At 38.6% G+C, this 21891-nt stretch overlaps 1 long non-coding RNA gene across 2 annotated transcripts in view; it reads left to right on the forward strand.

The window, feature by feature from the left end:
• Nucleotides 1–3312: 3312 nt before the first annotated feature.
• Nucleotides 3313–21891, forward strand: part of LOC131445184 (uncharacterized) — a 50539-nt gene continuing 31960 nt past the window's right edge. For both annotated transcript variants that reach the window (XR_009233814.1, XR_009233815.1), the window contains exons 1-2: nt 3313–3442; nt 8729–8796. This is a non-coding gene — a long non-coding RNA (uncharacterized LOC131445184). The remainder of the gene's footprint in view (nt 3443–8728; nt 8797–21891) is intronic.

Consider the following 21891-nt stretch of genomic DNA (forward strand, 5'->3'; position numbering starts at 1 on the left):
TGTGTGTGTGCACATGTTTTAAATTTACAACTGTGTATCAATTGTTGTACGTGCGAGTGTCAGTGTATTTTTTTTTCCGTGTAGGAAGGTGTTTATATGGGACGTATATGTGTCAGCCGTGATTAACATCACACCGTTCTTCCACCTAGGGCACGAGAGAGAGCTGGCTTCCACCCAGCATATTAGTCTGACTAATGGTTCCCCTCATGGCAATAATTCAGACCAGAGGAAACTACAGAGCCTGTTCACTCCTTAAAATGTTCCACGGGCAAAGGAGGCGGTGTAGGAAAGAGAGACGGAGATTTAAAATTGTGGTGGGGGGAAAAACACAAGCAAACCTCTAATGGTGCAGGGCATTTAGTGGCTTCCTCTCGTTTTGATTTATATTGATGAGTAAAAAAGAAAGTGTGAATTAGAGGAGGAAACATTGCTTATTTAATCTTTCATGAAGGCAGCTATGCACTTGTTATTGTATACCTGCAGTGCACTGTATCTACTGCGGTGGTTAACGAGTTTTTTTTATGTTGCAGCTCTACTATTTACCATTCTCCATCTCTCTGTCTGTCTGTCTGTCTGTCTGTCTGTCTCTGTCTGTCTGTGACACACACTTACTGTAGCTATTCCTGGGACACTGCATTGATTTCCATTCATTTGGACAGGCTAAATAAAGCATTGTCCCTCACCTTAACCATATCTTTAACCATAGTTAATGCTAAGCCCTAATCTAATTTAATCTAAACCTATGCAATGTTTAAATCTCAGAAATTAGACTACTGGCTCAGTTTTTATCCCAGAGAAGGTCCTAAAGAAGCGAAAAATTCAAGTCTATTTCCATCCACTCGGTTCACCTTTAAATGCAGCACAGTCAGATCTTTAAGAGACGATAAGACTGACCTCATTTCATGGCAGATGATGAGGAGTTGTTGTACATTTTGTGTGCACTGGGGTTTATTGAGCAAGGGAGTCTTTAAAGTCATTCAACTAGTGTGTGTGTGTGTGTGAGAGAGAGAGAAATGTCAGGTTCATGTTAATTGCCTTCAACAGAAATGGTATCAGTGATACCACAGACATCGGGGGTAGCCATGGTAACAGTATGTGTGTGAAGATGTTTGTGTGTGTGTGTGTGTGTTTTATATTTGAATATGCGCTATTTTTTCCTATGGCAGGAGCATTTTGATGTAAATGATATCCTCATCAAATATTATCCACATAGTAAATCATTTGGCACAAATATCACTCTGGATGTGTTGGTTGCAGGTCCAACACATTCTACTGTAACATAATATGTCATACACACACAGGGATAATGATCAAGTATAAGTAGACGTTAGATTAATGTGTTAGATGTGACGGGGACACATTTGTTTTCCTGAAAAGGTCAAGAGAACACATTTTAAAATGACGAAAATATTGAATTCAAGCAATGTCGTGTAGGAGCTGTTTCAGTGCACAGCGAATACTTTTTTGGTGAAAGACGATTAATATTCCTAAATGAATCCATATTTCTGTTAAGATATTACACCAGGACCGTGATATCACATTTCAAAATCCAATAAATGTCTCAGTTACATGCAACCTCATGAATGTCTATGTATCTGTGTGGGTTTCATGTGCACATTTTATAAGTGTTGTCTTAAATATTTTTATTAGCGCTGATAGACATGATCCTATAGGTGCACATACTGTAGACGTGGGTTTATATTGTGCATCCATACAGAGTATATGCTGTTAGGTCACAATCCCAAATAACTAACTTTGGGACACAGAGCAAAGCTGTGGATTGAAGTGTCAGCACATCTGTCACAAGATGGAGCGATCTCAGGGTTTATACTGTGTAAACTCACTTTGGAGTGGATTGGATCACACAATAAAAAACACTGATGAGTTCTCTCCAGACTTTCTTCCCAAAGTGTGTCCATAATCTCTAAACCCAGATTTTTCTCCCGTCTTGTTTTTATTAAAGAGGAATCAATAGGGTTAATAGATCTTTGGGTATCATATATATATGTATATATATTATATATAATGATATATTATTATAGACAACACATCGCCAATGTTGAGGAAACATTTTGCTCATGCGGGCATGTGAAAACAATTAAGAAAAAAGGGGTGATGAGGGTATTTGAGCATTATAACGCCAACACTGTACGGCAGCATTTGCACCTGTGTGACGTGTGATAATGGGCGTGTCTGCTACAGAATTTACAGCCATCATTCACCACTTTCACCTGGAGAAATTGACCATTATCCTCTCATGCACACATCAGTCCCTTCATGTTCTTCCTCAGATACTCTGTCTCTCCCTCTCCCCCTCGGTTTGCCCTCATTCACACATACACATATCACCATGGAGATGGAAGGATGGAAGGGTGGGCAATGTTACACTTTATGAAAATGCAGCTTCTTCTTGTTTTCATTATCTCTGACTCCCTCTGACACTCTGTTTTATGATAACAGAGAGATAAAAAAAAGAAAGATGGTATTTGCCCATTAATGAAATCCACCCAAGGCCAACAATGACTCATTCAGTGTTTACTCAGAGTGATGGCACAATGTCCTCTACATGCACCATGCACACACAACTCAAATATTACCTTCTTTGAACAGTAATTGATGCTGAGTTATTATGGAATTTCCATAAATTTGACATGTACGTATTAAAAATCCATCTGCCTGTCAGTGAAATCGGGGGATTACGTTCAATTCTTAGGAGCTTCTTTGAATGTTGCCGTCCATCCTCCAAAGTCTTGGAGAAAGATCTGCCAAACATCTGACCAAGATGGACTGCGTGGAATTAATTATGTGGTTCTTATTTAGAATGATCAATTTTGAAGTCCAGTATACTTGACGAGAACACACACAGGAAAGGCGTGTGTAAAGGACCATCGGCATGTTAATACGTCAAGTTAGCAACTGTGTTTAGCTATCATCAACGTGACAGTTCATCATTTCCGGTTTAAACGGAAGTTTTATTTTGAAAGTCTGTATCTGTGTGTTTTGATGCGGAAAAGTACGAAGAGTTCAGAGGAGGATAAACATTGCAAAGAATAAGTAGATAACGCATTTAACAGATAACAGTTATTACTATTATTATTATTAGCAGCAGTCAATAGTGGCAACAAGGTAAATATTGTTTTGTGTCTTTAATTTAATGGCTAGCTATGTGGACTTTTGTGTCTGCTAGCAGTGGTGGAGATCCATCTGCTATCACTGCTATGTTATTTGCCACGGAAATGCTAATGTTGTGTTTTTTCTGTCTAATTTCAAGCTCTTACGTTGGTCTTTCAAGATCAATTCAATTCAATTCAATTGTTGACCATCAGTTCACCTCCCACTTTCTTTGACTGGATGCTACAGCGTGTCAGAAGGCTGAACAAATGACTCAGGCTGTAAGAGGACTGTCAAAGGGTCACATTTCATGAAAATAACAAAACAAAATGTAAGTAATAACCCATAGTAAGACATAAAAGTGTCATAGAATTAATACAAATATCATAGTAGAATGTCACACAAGTAAAATGCCAGAGAAGGTGGCAACATTTATAGTAATGTAAGACATCAAAATATTATTTTACAAAATCTCATGGTATAGTGAAGCATGAATATGTGATACTACTGTTTCGTAAGATATACAAATGTCATAGTAGAGTAAGGCATAAAATTGTTAAACTATAGTAAAGCATAACGTGTCATAGCACAGTAAAACATAAACATGTAATTCAATTTTCATAGATGCAGAGTGGACATTATTCCAGATTATTCCTGCAGTTTTCTGGCGTCTGTATCTTTCTGAAAAACGTAACCTCCTCTTACTTCTGAAAAAACGTAGACATCACAACAAAAGCATATAAAATAAACAATATATTAAAGTCAATTAAAGTTGGTTTAAAACCGCTGCCCCTAAATCTTGTGCTGTGGGTAATTGAATTGAAATTGAAAAAACATAACACACATAAATATAATCTGCTGCAGAGTTTATTTTTTTTACTGTTGTTGTTGTAATCTATAAAGCTCCATCTAGGGAAAGTAAGTGAATTAACAACCTTTAAAGACCATTTGGCCCTAAGCAGGGTAGCTTCAGCTGCCCTAACTTTAAAACTCAAACTTTGGGATTCTCTGTTGCATGAGCAATTTTTTAATCATATCTTAGTTTCATTTGCTTTAAAAGGCAATAAAATGTAGGTGATAAAAGGTAATAAAATGTGTGATTTAAAGATCTGAACATTTGAACAGTGAATTTTTTTCCTATACACTCTGCAGTATGTCATCTTTGTCCTGTTTGTATTATTTCACGAAAGGTCAGATGTTCCTTATCTTGATCAGTGATTTGCAGCTTTAAAGGTTGGACAAGATTTAAGGACACACGCGCATTCATAATCAAACACACACACAAAGAGAAGGGCTTGTTCAACATCTGCCTCTCAGGCCTATGTCCACCCCCAACCAGGTGCATGAGGATAAACAGAGCTGTCAGGATCTCATTACAGTGAACAGAATCATAGAGCAAACAGCCATTTTCTCTTTTCACCCACTCTCTTTGTATCCCTCTCTTGCTTGTCTGTGTCTTCCTCCCCCGTCGACATATCATCCTCCGTTGTTATGGTGGTGTTACGGTTCAATTCTGTCATCAACCTGATAGAGCTGCCTCCAATAGACCCAAAATGAAGCAACTGTAGCTGATCAGATCCCAGTGCTGCAAACAGGCTATGAATAAATGATGTTGTGGACTTTAGCTGGAGAGGAGATGAAGTGGAACCATGTAACACAAACAAGAAAAAGTCAAAAGGAGGTGTTAAAAAAGGGAATGTAGAGCAGGGAAAATGTATATTCTCTGTCCAAGAATAGGTGAGTCAAAGTAACATCAATTCATATGTTAGCAACATGTTGATCACACAGTAGCTGGTCTTCACCACAGCTCCAAAGCATATACATTCTGTCGTCTTTAGCCCAGAGGAAACATCAGAAGCGGAATCCAAATGAACTGCTCAGTCAACATAGACAGGAAGAGGACACTTATGGCCATGCCTGGGGTGAAGGGAATGCACTGTGAGGGTCAAAGTTTAAATTTGACGGGTATGCAGTTTTAAAATTATTTTTAAATGGATGTAGTTCTCTAATATTTTACATTCTCACTCTGCAGGGTGGGGGGGATGCGGTTGTAATATAGGATACCACTATTCCGTTATAGAGATATAATAGTGTGTTGGTTTTTGTTTAATTTCCCAGCACTCACCAGGTGCTTTTGTGCTCAAACCTACCCACATTATGGTTATCATCATACTCAATTTAGCTACAAGAAAGCTGTTGGAGCACCATCATGTGACATCTCTACATAAGTGATATCATTTTTGTGGTTTACAGAAACATGATGCCACTAGGTTAGATAAGCAAAAGGATCAGAAGACATTGGCACTCCAAGTAGTTGTATAGTAGTTTTACTCAGTCACACAAATGCAACAGTTCAGACCAAAACAAACAATTACACACAGTGTGACTGACAGACACACACACACTCACACACACACTCTAACGTGTGTGGGTGTAATTGTTTATCTGTCTCTTGTAATCCCAGATGACGATGAGGCAAACGCTCTGTGCAGGCAACACCATCACTTCCAGGACTCCGTGTTCTTCACACTGAAGATAGTTCTTCATGACGTGGGCTGGGGTTGCTGTCCGGCTGCAGAATCCATTGTCTAGATTCCAGATAGTATAGAGCTGAACAACCATTCACTATTAACATGTGGACATGAGGGAGGAAACCAGAGAAATCCCATGCACACTCAGGGAGAACATGCAAACAAGGACCCAAACCAGAAACCTTCTTGCTGTGAGGCAACAGTACTTGCGCCGGCAACCTTGAGATTATATTTAATTCTGCTGCATGCGCCTACACATTTTTAGTTTTCCACATATGTCATTCTAATCCTACCTGTGAATATTGCACCCCTTTTCGGTCATTCATTCTGCTTTTGCTGTATATTAATGCTGTAATACTGTACATATATATGTAAAATATTCTATTGATAAATTGGTTATGTTATTCACTGCATGACCGTCATAGCACTTTCATCATCATGTCATATCAGCCCTCAAACTGGTTAAGATGTTCTATTGAAGCTGGGATGATGTAGGTTTGACTTTACTTCTTGGGTTTAAATTGAAAAAAAGAGAAAAGAAAAATCATACAATTGAATTTAAAACAGGCTCTGTAATGGAAGTCCTCTCCTACTGAATTGAGTCCAGATCTCGACTTGGTTCCCCACCATGGACACCAGGCTGACTAATCTAATAATCCAGTTAAATCAACCATTTCATTGGATAATGCAGCAGGAAATGATTAACATATTGGGACACAGGGGTCAAGTGACGGGAGTGCAGGAAATAACTCTTATTCACTCAGTCTCTCAGTGCAAGCGTGTGTGTGTGTGTGTGTGTGTGTGAGAGAGAGAGTTATAAAGGCTTTGAAAGAATAGAAACACCACAGGGTGACCCTTAGATCAAATCAACTCTTGAAATGGGCTCTATCTAAACCAAAACCAGATGACAAGGATCAGCTTACACTGATTGAGACATGACTTACAGCTCAGTGTGTGCATGTGCGCGTATCTCTTTGTTCTCTATACACACAAATATTGCTGTTTTGGGGCGAAAAACAAATAGACCCTGTGTTGATTCTTTCTCTCAGGAATGGAGAAAAGAAACGGTTATTTTATGACTGGCATTCTTCTTTAAAAACAAACAGTGGGGCCTTGGGTCGTAAAATTACGTACACAAAACCTTTTTTCCTGAAAATGTGCAGGTCGAATCGTTCTCGAGTCGGCCTGAGGCGGGGGAATAAAGTCAAAATATTGGAGCGGAAAACCCTTCAATATCCCAGAGTCAAAAATATCTGTGGTGAATAGATTTCCATGAAGCACCTCCATGAAGTTGAATTCAAACTCTTACTGATGCTAAGTCCACAAGTCAGCCGGTGGAGTACATCTCCTGAGATGGTATCGTGCCTTCAAGTTGAGAGGTCAAAGCAGACGTTGGAATGCATCACGAGGGAGGGAGTTTGAAACTGAAACGGTGTCTTACACTTATCACTTTGCTCGATAGAACGGCTCTATTTCTGATCCTTCCAGTGCTAATTCAAGCCTGATATACATCGTAAAAACCGCCGGGACCAGACGTAGCACAACACACGGCCTGCCAACATAACCAGCCTCTTTTCATGTCCGCATAAGCCAGCAGCACATGTGTCGGATCACACATTACACTCTCACGCACACTCACACCAGCCCTCTAAGAAATGTATTTATAAGCAGAAGAAAAGAAAAAAAACCCACTCATAATTATACAATGGACAAAAATAATAAAAGTACTTGCGTGTCAATAACACACAAAAACACACCCACACACAGAGGGCAAGCGTTAAAATGGAGTCTGCCAAGTTGAGATGCTATCACCACTGCCGAGTGCTAGATTCCTCACGAATACATACTGAAGACAAAAGAGCATTATTACACTCCAAGCACTGGCACAAGAGCCATAGTTGCTTATCAAGATTGTGGTGTAATTTACTGTATTAAGTTGAAATCATTGGCTCATTTATTCCTCCTCTTTGAAGAGAAATCAAACTGCATATGTCTGATGCAGCTCCAAAGAGGGTTTGACAAAGAGTGAACTCGAGTAAAAAAAAAACTTCACATCATGTAAATAGGAGCTGTTATCTGCTTTGTGTTGAGAGTATGTGTTTCATTTGTGGACAGACATCATATGTCAAATTTAACCCTTTAACGCCTAAGCCTCAAAATATCCGTCTGCACTCTTTTTTTGTTGTTGCTTATTTTAACCATAAAAAGGGCCAGAAAATGTCCTGTGAGTAAGTGCTTTTGCCCATTTTTCCAGAATAACCTTCAATATCTGGCAGTTATTTTCAATCGACTGTTAAAATAGTGTATTACCAATTTAAAATGAAGAAAACACTGTAGTTGTACACCAGATTTTGCGTTTAAAATTTGAACAGTACGAGACATATTTAAAATAACATTTGTTTGAATCACAAAATGGAAACTATGTACAGGTGTTTTTTCCTACACTCTCTCCTCTCTGGTGACAAAGGCGCAGATTCACCGGCTTCCTGCAACAGCGCGAGTGACATTACTGTGATAATTACCCGTTGGCTTTGACCTGCAACTTCTCAGCTTTCAGAAACCGTTGGAAATTTCCCGATAGCACAGACCGCCGCGTAAGTACGGTGATGCAAAACGTGTCGTCTGCGATACGCACCGGTGTTGTCAAACAATAGCAACCTTTACCTTTTAAAATTGACTTCAAAACAGTGCTGAAGCGTGGACGCCAGGTTTTCTGAAAGAAATGTGGAATCAGACTTGGAGGGATGCAATTGCATTTGGATTACATTAAGGTTAATGCTATATCAATTGAAAATGTTGCAGGACTGTTGCTAAATTTCTCAAAATACCCAATCACACACACTAATACCCCACGTTACTCCATGCACAAATACACTATATACAAAGATTTAAAGTTAGTCTGCAGCAGCAGCATAGAATTGGTGCAACAATAATGCATCACAAAACATTGTATATGTCAAGGGAGCAAAATCTCTATATAGCTAGTGTGAAATGTAATGTGTGTAAATCAATGCTATGTTCACCAAGGTATCTTTTTTCTTCTTTTTTTTTAATAACTTTTACTTGTATTTTCCCATTTTCTGTAGTGGGAGTACCGAACCAGTGCAAGAGAGAGGAGAGGTGGAGGCCTACACTGGAGAGAAGAGGAATGAAGGTTGGTAGGAGCGAGACAAGAATACCTGTGTGTAAATGACAGTGAGAGAGGTGGTGTGGTTTAATACCTGGGGTCAACCATCTTTGGACAGTGCACAAGAGAGGTGAAGAAGAGAATGCAGGCAGGGTGGCGTGGGTGGAGATGAGTGACGGAAGGATAGCAGCAAAAGTGAAAGGGAAGGTGGACAAGACGGTAGTGACACCTGCTTCGATGTATGGCTAAGACACAGTGGCACTGTCTAAAAGACAGGACGCGGCGCTGGAGGTGAAGATGCTGAGATGAGAAATTTGCATATCGTAGCTCAGGTCGAACAGTTTGGAAACAAAGTACGCGAGTCAAGGTTGAGATGGGATAGTGGAGGAGGGATAGTGATTATATTGGACAAGGGATGTTGAGGTTGGAGCTGCCAGGCAGGATAAAGGAAAGGAATGAGGACATGAGGACTCTTGGTGTAACAAAAGGAGGACACAAGAGAGAAGACAAGATGGAGGCAGAGGATCTACTGTGGCAACCCCCAAAGGGAGAAGCCGCAAGAAGAAGAGGAAAATTTGCGTTGCTGAATGTGCACATACCTGCCTCGACACTGAGATTGCTCAGTCTGATTAGAAGCTGGACGGTTTACTTAAGCTGTAAAAGGCTGTAGTCATCTTACAAAGACAAAATACACCACAAAAACACCACAACCACCAGTGAGATACTGGATATGGGACACATACAATCATAGGAGTGAGGCATAATTCATCAGCATAGATACGAGGTTTTCAGTTTATCTGTTAAATATAGAAATTAACGTAAATGTCATTAAAGCCATAGCCAAATAAGTTCACAAAGTGCTGATTAAGCCTCACTGCTCCACACGTGTTTATAGAACTACAATGTTATTTATACAAGCGGCAGCAGAGATTGTTGATAAAATTATACTGATATCAACGTTTAACTATAGCATAATAATAATGGTGATGATATGAACGATAATAATAATGATAATAGCCTCGAGACTGGATCTGGATCCTGCAACTTGCAAGATGAGGACAGAGAGAGAGAGAGAGGACAGCAAACTAGTGACAAAGAAGAACAAGGTTAATGACATGAAATGAAGTCATATTCATACCCCAAAGTGTGAGAGAGTGAGTGTGAGTGCACCACAGGAATTCCCCCAGCAGTCTAGGTCTATAGCAGCATAACTAAGAGATGGTTCAGGTTTCCCTGAGCCAGCTCTAACTATAAGCTTTATCAAAAAGGAAGGTTTTAAGTCTAACTTTAAATGCAGAGAGAGTGTCCGCCTCCCAAACTGTCACTGGGAGCTGGTTTCAAAAGTGTATTCTATTGCTAAAAACATGGATGTTTATCAGTTTAATGCAAGCAATGCATAGTACAACCCTGTAGTAAAGAAGTTGGGGACTTGGTCATGTGGGCATAATGTCATGTAGTGACACCTTTCCTCTCGGGGGGGGGGGGGGGGGGGGGGGGCGGGTGACAGTTACACACTGTAGCTTTAAGTTTCTTTCAACTTAAGGACAATTGAAAGCCGAGACACTGCAATATTGTGCTGGTTACATTAAAATGAAGACAGCTGCTCTGAGCTTGGGGAGTATGAGTGAATATGCTGTAGTCGGTATAACTGAAGGAAAGCAGCGCGGGTTTGAAAAACAGCAAGTTTTGTAAAGATTGAGGAGATTGTGAAACAGATGGTGAGGATTTGATGAGTGAAAGGGTTTTGTCTTCCTTATAGCGCAAGCCAGAAGTTAGTTTAAGCACAGAGCTATGTAGTGAGAGAAGAAAGTGAAAATGAAATGGGGGAAAAAAGAATTCAGAGAGGATGATGGGGATCACAGCCTCCTGGGAGTCAGAACACTTTGTGCAGATTAAAAAAGATCTGGACCAAACCCATTCACCACACCAAAGCATGCTTTTTTGCTAATTTTCAAGTTTTAACGTAAGAATAATGCAAGAAGTTCAGCCAATATTTTTTTCTTTTCCTGTGGCTGTGTGGGAGTGTGTGTGAGTGGGAGTGTTGGAAGCAACTACTGTTGTATGGTATGTTCAAAATGAATGTTTACAGGGAGGGGTTCAGCCTTTGATCCAGTGTAAAAGACAGAGTAGAGAGGATGAACCAAGAGGTGGATAACAAAGTAATGGGATAGAGAGAGGGATAACAAAGAGAAAGAGAGAGGGAGACAGTGGGGGCCAAAATAAGCAAGACCACTGTGCATGTGTGTGTGTGTGTGTGTGTGTCCGTCCTCTCTCTCTCATGTGTGCCAAGTACACAGTAGTAAAAACATGTTTTGGATTTGAGTGCTGTGCTCATGGTGAGCATGCTGAGATAAGCACACACACACATACACACTGACCCAACCCTACGACTGACACTCGGCATGGATTCGAAGCAAAATTTTGTTCTCCGGTCGGTTGAGTTCCCACATATTGACGCATACTTCAGTGACACATTGAAATAATAAGGGAATGACTTTGAAGTTCGCTTGCGTGCCGAATGAAGAAATCCATGATCCGCTATGATACATTCCTCAGGCTGACCAATTTAAATCCAAGTACTACAATCTAAAATGTAACATAAAGGTTCATTTCAAATGACTTACCGGAGGTCAAACATCCTTTTCCTCGTGGAGAGTCAGTGGTAACACTGCCCTCACATGTAAGATGGTGACATTTCTGATGTCTGTTAATTCAATTAGGTCTCTCACACACCAGACGTCAAGCCCCATGTTGACATCCGTCCATCTTTCTAGGTTTTCAGTGCTCTCCTTTATCCTCATACTGTCTCAGTCCAACTAAATACAGTACCTCACATTGTCTGCAACATAATCTTCTCTCACGCTCCATCTCACTGCTCAGGGCAGCAAGTGCTTTGTTGGTCGGATGAGAGAGCACAGTAAGCCACTGTGGACATTAATAGGGAGTCACGATCGAATCACAAGTGCTATACTGTCTTAGAACTTCATTTGAACATGTTGTCTGCTTAATTTATGCCCTGACTCTTCTCAATGCACTTATTTGAGCCCCTTTTCCATCTATGGTCCCACCTCGCCTTGGGCGGAGTCATCACCGCACAGCTGCATTAAACTGCCCTGACTTCGTTCTACATGCGACACACACTGACTAGTGACATGTAAAGCAGTTGTTTTCATTAACTGAATCATTAGAATCAGTTAATTAAAAGGATTTGTTCAGTACTTCCTCCATGACCGGAGCATAGACTCCATCTGACGCAGTCACTGGACTGAAATACAGCAGCAGTGTTTGTGATTTCCCTGGTAACAGTTGGAGATTAACCCACCTTTTTAGGATTGAAGTCTTTTTAACTGATCTACAGTTCGGCATTGTTCGGTTGAATTCTTGTGTCCGACGTCTCTCTCTGTGACGGCACTCTGACCAATCGGTGGCCGGCAGTCTGGCGATGTCACGCATAGTATCGCCTCAGCTCAGCAGGTACTAAAAAAAAGTACAAGGTACCAGGTACTATCACTAGTGGAAATGCAAAATAACCGTGGCGAGGAGAGGTGAGTTGAGCCGATGGAAACACGCCATTAGTCAGCTTCCCTTTAGAACTTTCAGCCTTCATCATGTCTTGCATTTACAGCCACACTCCGTCCTGCGCCCTTTCCACCAGATGAACATGCTCTATGTGCAACAGGTGATCAGAGGCAATTTCTCCATCAGTGAGATTAGATTAGATACACTCAAATCACTCAAATCTCTCCCACCTGACAACACAGGCAGGTAGGAACCAAAAACACGAGGGGTGTAAATAAAAACATTTATTCACATTAAAATAATCACCCATATTATTCATATGCACATACAGATATATATCAGTTTACTAGTCAAGATATTAGATATGGAATATGTTCTACATAATATGCAATGCACATAACTACTGTAGCATATAAGATATAAGCTTAATTTATATAATCACGTGCAACTGAAAAAGGGCGTCATAAATTAATTAACCAAACATTATTAACCATAACCAATGTTACATTAGATTACATTAGTTTAGATTAGCCAGAAACATTCTGATCCAGAGCAACACAAAGAAGAAAAACAGTAGAAATACCAGCAGAGGGCAGCGTCGGTCCACATAAAAACACCACCATTCACTACTAGTGGTTGATCAACAGAGATCTGGACTTTGTACTGGAGAAAAACAGGCAAAAGTGGTAGAAAATGAATGAATGTAGGTTAGTGTGCAAGTATGATTTGAACATTTCACAATAATCCCACCCCTGGCTATAGTTTTCCAGCATTGTAGTTAAAAAAAAAGAAGAGAGGGTTCTTGCATAAATCTCCCTGGATATCTGACCTGTGACTGCATGAGCGTCGTAGACAGCTAGAACACTCTTTAATGTTTCTTACTGAGCACAGAGAAGGAGACTCAGCCGCTCACTGACCTCTGCTTCACACGGAGACACACACCCGAACTGATGTTTATTATTGGTTGCGGGCGGATTGGCAGCTTGACAGTGGAAAGGGCAGAGAGCAGTTTTTGCTATCAGTGTGCAACACCCACCTACCACTTGAAAACCGAACGCAATGACATTTTGTACATTGTGATTCCATGCAAAGACACAGCATGGCCTCTGGTGATGGATCTTTCCTGTCAGAGAACAATACCCTGGTCCACATTCGCCCTATGTTTTTCCCTATGTATCTTTTCTCATGTGCAGTCATTTGTATCGTGAATATAATCCTCATTTCTGAAAATCTACTCCCCTCTTCACTTGTTCTTGTAAAGAAACTCATGATCATAGGTAAAGGATAGATAGTATATTCTGTTTACGTACTGTAAGTACATGCACACATACTCACACACACAGAGCGCAGACAGCCAGTCTCCACAAAAACCGGATTTGGAAACAATGATTCAGAGCTGCTCTGAGGATTATCCAGGCTATCGCTTCGCCAGTACTGCTTTACTCACCCCCTGAAATGCATGAAGCAAAAAGGAAAACGACCAAAACGTCACGACGACACACTCTGCATACGTGTACAACGCATGGTTAATGTTGTGAAATGATTCATTTTGACTCAGACTATTTTAATCTTTTCCTGAACCTAGTTTTGTTGCCTAAATCTAACCAGACCTGAACAGTAACCCTGGGGCTAGAAAGCTTTTCTTTCTGCAATTTAGATTTTCTGACAGACATACCTGAAGGCAAACATCTCCTATGAGCTACCATTTTTGAAGTGGCTGCTCTTCCCTGGATATTTCTGAATAACAAACTAGCTGCTGCATCACCTTAAATGTTCGTGTTGTTAATGTTAGTGATGAAAACTTGACCTGTTCAGTTTTTTGGCATAATAATAGAACCAAAGGAGGATAAATAGGCAAAGAAAAAGAAGCCGTATCAGGATTGTTATTTGTCAACAAAGGGCTGTTGTTCTTTCTACAAATTACACTTTTAGGTCAATTTTATTTTAAATATAACAGATATGTTTGTGTTGTGTTTGCTACACGTTTTACCCTTTGCCCATTTTTTCCAGACACTGTGGCACCATCTGGTGTACTGGAGCAAAACTGCATACATGTTCATGGAGTCTCTTAAATTGTATGCAGTTTTGAACACACAGACACACAATAAAGAATAAGGTGTTGAAAACATCTTGCTCTGCTTTACTACAACGTCACTTACGTCAGTCTTCTTTCCGCTGTTTTGGCATCACTCAAACACACACACACTCACACATACAGAGACGGTCCACAGTGGTCTGGCCTATCCCACAATCCCCCAGGGCTGTAACCTGTGATCCGGGAGAACTGCGCTCTGTGTACGGCTGTTTTCATAACCGTTCCCAGTCTCCTGTCCACAAACACACAGAACATGTGCAGCACATTACACGCTCATTCACTCAGGCGACCATTGCACACAAACACGCCGAAGTGTAACTAAAACAGTGTTATTGCAGACATGAACAAGTCTCTGACAACTGCATGAACACAGATATCAATTTAAGTTCAGTTTATATGAGTCTAATCTTCAAACCCACTGCACCACATTGTAGTCTTACATGTTAGGCCAACATTTGCCTGTGTTAGAGGTATTATGAAGTTATTTTTGAGTATTTTTAAAGATGAAATCGATTCAACAATTTGCTGCTGTGGGTTTATTTGCTGTTGTTTTCCGTCCGTTAAGAGCAGAGGTCGTGAGGCCCCTCTGAAGTGGCTCCCTTATTATTTTATTTAAATTTTTCTTATTTATAGACCAGAAATAATGCGAGAAATAAAAGTGTTTTAAACCTTTAACACCAAGCATATCGCTGACGATACGTTTGCTCAAGCACAATTTGCATTACCTTGGTTACGCAACAGTTTGTGCTATCGGCAAAATTCCAGCGGTTTCTGAAAGCGGAGAAGTTGCACATCAAAGCAAACATGTAGTTATTACGGTAATTTCACCTTGCGCTATTTCAGGAAGCCAAAGAATAGGCGTCATTTTTGCCGATTGAACAAACTGTTGCGTAACTATATGGTAAGGCGAAATATTTTTGTGCAAACGTGTCATCAGTGATACGCTCGGTATAAAGGGTTAATTATAACTTCAATTGCTTATTTTATTTATTAAATATTCAATTGTTGTACATGTGATTGATTTCATTTGATTGTAACCTCTTATTATTCTCATTATTATTATTATTGCTAATATTAAAGAGAGTGGAGAGTGTGTGTGAACTTATGGCCCGCATATTAACTTATTTTGCGAATATCAGTGAAGCACATATTTCATTTGATTTAACTTTAATGTGCACACATTTCACCAATTTTAAAACCACTGCGCTTGCTCCCTGTTTCTTTTAGAATCAATTTTAAGATTATTTTATCTGTTTTTAAAGTTCTTTATGGTCTTATCCCCACTTATTATTCAGAAGATATGAAACCTGAAGAACTCTCACATCTTCAGACAGGAGCCTTTTATTTATTTCCAATTTAGAACTAAAACATTGGATGATTAGATTAGAAACATTCTGATCCAGAGCAACACAAAGAAGAAAAACAGTAAATACCAGCAGAGGGCAGCGTCAGTGCACATTAAAAACACCACAATTCACTACTAGTGGTTGATCAACAGGGAATCCTTTTCAATTTATCTGGACTTTGTAGTGTAGAAAATGAATGAATGTAGGTTAGTGTGCAAGTAAGACTTTAGCATTTCACAATAATCCCTCCCCTGGCTGTAGATGTCTAGGGCTTTAATAGCCTTGATTCCAAAAGCAGAAAAGCCAAATATTAAATGTGAAAACCTGAGGCCAATTGGCCTACTGAATGAAGATTTAAAAATATTCGGTAAGATTTTGGCAAGAAGGATCGAAGGAATAATACCAAAGCTGTATATGCTGTATCAGTATTGTTATTTGTCAGCAAAGGGCTGTTGCTCTTTCTACAAATTACACCTTTAGTTACTTTTTATGTAAATAATTATTATTATTATTATTATTATTATTATTATTATTATTATTATTATTAATAATAATAATAATAATAATAATAATAAATAATAACATCATTTTTCTCTTTCAACCTCTTATTAATAGACCAATGCGAGAAATAAAAGTGTTTTAAACCTTTAACACCAAGCATATCGCTGACGATACGTTTGCACAAGCGCAATTTGCATTACCTTGGTTACGCAACAGTTTGTGCTATCGGCAAAATTCCAACGGTTTCTGAAAGCGGAGAAGTTGCACATCAAAGCAAACGTGTGGTTATTGCAGTAATTTCACCTTGTGCTATTTCAGGAAGCCAAAGAATCAGCGTCTTTGTCGTCTGGGAGGGGAGAGTGGAAAGAACACCTGTACATAGTTTCCATTTTTTGGCCTGTTTTTGCATATTGAGAGACAAGTTTTTCTGGAATGGGCAAAAGCACTTAGTTACAGGGCGTTCTCTGGTCCTTTTATGGTTAAAATAAGCAAATGCTTTGACATTTTCAGTCTCTCAATGTTTCTTTGTCTCTCAATATGCAAAAACATCCAAAAAAAATGGAAACTATGAACCGGTGTTCTTCCCACAAGACACTGACTTCCTGAAACAGCACAATGTGCAATTATTGTAATAACCACATGTTTTCTTTGACCTGGCAACCTCTGAGCTTTCAGAAACCGTTGGATTTTTTGCCGATTGAACAAACGGTTGCGTAACTAAGGTAAAGCGAAATGTTCTTGTGCAAACGTGTCATCAGCGATACGCTCGGCGTAAAGGGTTCATTCTAACTTGATTTGCTTATTTTATTTATTAAATATTCAATTGTTGTACATGTGATTGTAACCTCTTGTTATTCTCATTATTATTATTACTAATATTAAAGAGAGTGGAGAGTGTGAGCAAACCTATTTTGCGAATATCAGTGAAGCACATATTTCATTTGATTTCATTTAAACGTGCACACATTCCACCAATTTTAAAATCATTGCACTTGCTCCCTGTTTCTTTTAGAATCAATTTTAAGATTATTTTATCTGTTTTTAAAGTTCTTCATGGTCTCATCCCCACTTGAAACCTGAAGAACTCTCAGGTCTTCAGGTTTCTCAGCCTTTTATTTAGGACCAACTTTTTCTTGTTTATCTTATCTTTTGCTGCTTATAATACTTTATTTATTTACTTACTTACGTTTATGTACTCATTTACTTTTATCTATTTTGTTTTGTCGGTTACTACTTACGTTTTTATTCTTCTTTTACCTCCTGTTCTTATTACCCATTAGTACTTAAGTCAGTGTTTTCCCTCCCGGCCGTCTGTGAGTTCCTCGATAGCATTTCCCTCACTTCTTTATTTCTTCTTTTCCTCACTTCCTCATTACTACTTTTTTTTAATGCATAATAGCAGTCATAGGTCGGTTGGGACGGCTGTTGTTTTCCATCGCCTTGTGTGAAAAAGTGCTACATTAACAAAGATCGATTGATTCATTGACTGATTAACATGCTCCCGTGTTCATTTGACATACTTAATATACATTTAGCACATTTGTGTTGAAAGTAAGTACAAACGAAAATGTGATTCCCCCAGATATAAGAAGCCCTTCTCATCTGGTTTGAATAATGACCCGGCCCAACCCGCCTCCTATCGGCTCCTTCTTACGGTCATCTCCACAGTCAACTTCCACATGTTAAACACAAGCCTACAAACACATAGACTGTAGGTCACACATACTCAAGGAAGTTCAAAGCTGAGCCAGAGGGAAGCAGGTGGCCAGAATCAACACAACGCATTTTGTCCAGGGGTCTGACAGGCTACTGCCATTCAACCTTCACACATATATATACATACATATATGTATATATACTATATATGTATGTACAGTATATATATATATATATATAAATATATATATTGCCTGCGATAGACATTTGGTGCACACTGAGCACACGTGCATATACTGTATATAAAAGACGTGCACAGACACCGACTTGCACAAAAATCCCAAGTTTTGCCCCAGCCCATGTTTTGAAACAGTTTGACCACAGCCTGCGCCTTTGATTAAAATATGAACGGGGCAAAATGTCTCCAGTTACTGACATAATTTTGTGGCATCAATATCTTGCTGTATCTCTGCAAAAGAGCATCTGTATGTGGTGTAATTTTTATTTAGCAATTAAAACAAAATGTTTTTAGCGTGTAAACAGATTGTGATTTGTGTTGCATTTAAGGCTTTAAAATGTCTGACATAATTCGATTGTCTTCAATTGTCCGTCTTTTTTATTATGTAGTTTGCTGTTTATGTTTCTAGCTCTTAAAGATGATGATGACCTGATGATGATTGTTTGAGTAACACAAATGTCAGCACAAATTCTCTTGACAATACTTATATACTAGTATTTGGACTATAAGACATAAGCAAGTGTCCCCCACGCAAGTCGTGGAGTGGGGCAGTTCCTTGACCTCACTGTCTCCCTCTCTCAACACTCACTTGTATTCGATATTTCCCTCCAAAATTACTGCATGGAATAGTATTGGTAACGTATACTGTACGTGTTCAGAGTCAGTCTCTTATCTCATGTATAAAGTTTTGCGGCGATTAGTTAATGTATGTTTCCTGTTTCCTGGTGAATGGTCAAAATTAGCTAAAACGCCGCCACGGCAACCACTACACATTGTTGTGTTTTTTATGTCGCTGTGAGAAACGTGCTCGGAAGAGTTCGCTCATTTACATAGGGTGTAAATCGCCAAAATGGATGCCAAAATTGGCTGACTTCCTGTTGAGTTGAGGCCATGGTTAGGGTTGATTTTTTGGTTCTTCATGGCCTACAACATCTTTCCACCAAGTTTGGGGAAATGCGGTGGAACTCAATTTTCCCTCTGTTTTCACCTTAGGGGGTGCTATAGAGCCCTCGAGCAACGCATTTTTGCCAGACCTGACCTCCATGCCAAGTTTCAAGAGTTTTTATGCACGATAACCCCCTCAAAAATGACCGCAAAGCCATTGTGCCGTTTTGGCTCCTGCCATTCGTGATCAGGCCCTAATTATGTCACATGAGTTCCATATTTGCACTCAGCCCGTACACATAAGCTTACACATAATCCTAACTTTACATGACACTTGAGTATAATTAAGTGTATATAAGAGGTGTGTTTGAAGTACAGTTCGTGAAAGGTAACAATAGTTACTGATTTTGGACAACTTACTAACCTATGACTTTTTTGACTGATTTTGGACGACATACTAACCTATAACTTTTTTGACTGATTTTGGACAACATACTAACCTATGACTTTTTTTTACTGATTTTGGACGACATACTAACCTATGACTTTTTTGTGTGATTTTGGACGACATACTATACTATGACTTTTTTGACTGATTCTGGACGACATACTAACCTATGACTTTTTAGACTGATTTTGGACGACATACTATACTATGACTTTTTTGACTGATTTTGGATGACATACTAACCTATAACTTTTTTGACTGATTTTGGACGACATACTAACCTATGACTTTTTGTGTGATTTTGGACGACATACTATACTATGACTTTTTTGACTGATTTTTGACAACATACTAGCCTATGACTTTTTTGACTGATTTTGGACGACATACTAACCTATGACTTTTTTGACTGATTTTGGACGACTTACTAACCTATGACTTTTTTGTGTGATTTTGGACGACAAACTATACTATGACTTTTTTCGACTGATTTTGACGACATGCTAACCTATGACTTTTTTGACTGAAATTGGACTACATACTATACTATGACTTTTTTTGACTGATTTTGGACGACATAGTATACTATGACTTTTTTGACTGATTTTGGACAACATACTAACCTATGACTTTTTTTTTACTGATTTTGGACGACATACTAACCTATGACTTTTTTGACTGATTTTGGACGACATACTATACTATGACTTTTTTGACTGATTTTGGACGACATAATAACCTATGACTTTTTTGTGTGATTTTGGACGACATACTATACTATGACTTTTTTGACTGATTTTGGACGACATACTAACCTATGACTTTTTGACTTATTTTGGACGACATACTATACTATGACTTTTTGAATTTGGACGACATACTATACTATGACTTTTTTGACTGATTCTGGACGACATACTAACCTTTGACTTTTTTGACTGATTTTGGACGACATACTATACTATGACTTTTTTGACTGATTTTGGACGACATACTATACTATGACTTTTTTGACTGATTTTGGACGACATACTAACCTATGACTTTTTGACTGATTTTGGACGACATACTTTACTATGACTTTTTTAACTGATTTTGGACGACATACTAACCTATGACTTTTTTGACTGATTTTGGACGACATAGTATACCATGACTTTTTTGACTGATTTTGGACGACATACAATACTATGACTTTTTTGACAGATTTTTGACGACATACTAACCTATGACGTTTTTGACTGATTTTGGACGACATACTATACTATGACTTTTTTGACTGAATTTGGACGACATACTATACTATACTATGACTTTTTTGACTGATTTTGGACGACATACTATCCTATACTATGACTTTTTTGACTGATTTTGGACGACATACTATACTATACTATGACTTTTTTGACTGATTTTGGACGACATACTAACCTATGACTTTTTGTGTGATTTTGGACGACATACTATACTATGACTTTTTTGACTGATTTTGGACGACATACTAACCTATGACTTTTTTGACTGATTTTGGACGACTTACTAACCTATGACTTTTTTGTGTGATTTTGGACGACATAGTATACTATGACTTTTTTGACTGATTTTGGACAACATACTAACCTCTGACTTTTTTTACAGATGTTGGACGACATACTAACCTTTAACTTTTTTGACTGATTTTGGACGACATACTAACCTTCGACTTTTTAGACTGATTTTGGACGACATACTATACTATGACTTTTTTGACTGATTTTGGCCGACATAGTATAATATAACTTTTTTGACAGATTTTGGACGACATACTAACCTATAACTTTTTTGACTGATTTTGGACGACATACTAACCTATAACTTTTTTGACTGATTTTGGACGACATACTAACCTGTGACTTTTTAGACTGATTTTGGACGACATACTATACTATGACTTTTTTGACTGATTTTGGACAACATAGTATAATATAACTTTTTTGACAGATTTTGGACGACATACTAACCTATAACTTTTTTGACTGATTTTGGACGACATACTAACCTATGACTTTTTTGACTGATTTTGGTTGACATACTAACCTATGACCTTTTGACTGATTTTGGACGACATAGTATAATATAACTTTTTTGACAGAATTTGGACAACATACTAACCTATGACTTTTTTGACTGATTTTGGACAACATACTAACCTATGACTGTTTTTGACTGATTTTGGACGCCATAGTATACTATGACTTTTTTGACTGATTTTGGACGACATACTATACTATGACGTTTTTGACTGATTTTGGACGACATACTATACTATGACGTTTTTGACTGATTTTGGACGACATACTACACTATGACTTTTTTGACTGATTTTGGACGACATACTATACTATGACTTTTTTAACTGATTTTGGACGACATACTAACCTATGACTTTTTTGAC

Source organism: Solea solea, chromosome 18 (assembly GCF_958295425.1).
Source record: "Solea solea chromosome 18, fSolSol10.1, whole genome shotgun sequence".
In the NCBI taxonomy this organism is placed as follows: domain Eukaryota; kingdom Metazoa; phylum Chordata; class Actinopteri; order Pleuronectiformes; family Soleidae; genus Solea; species Solea solea.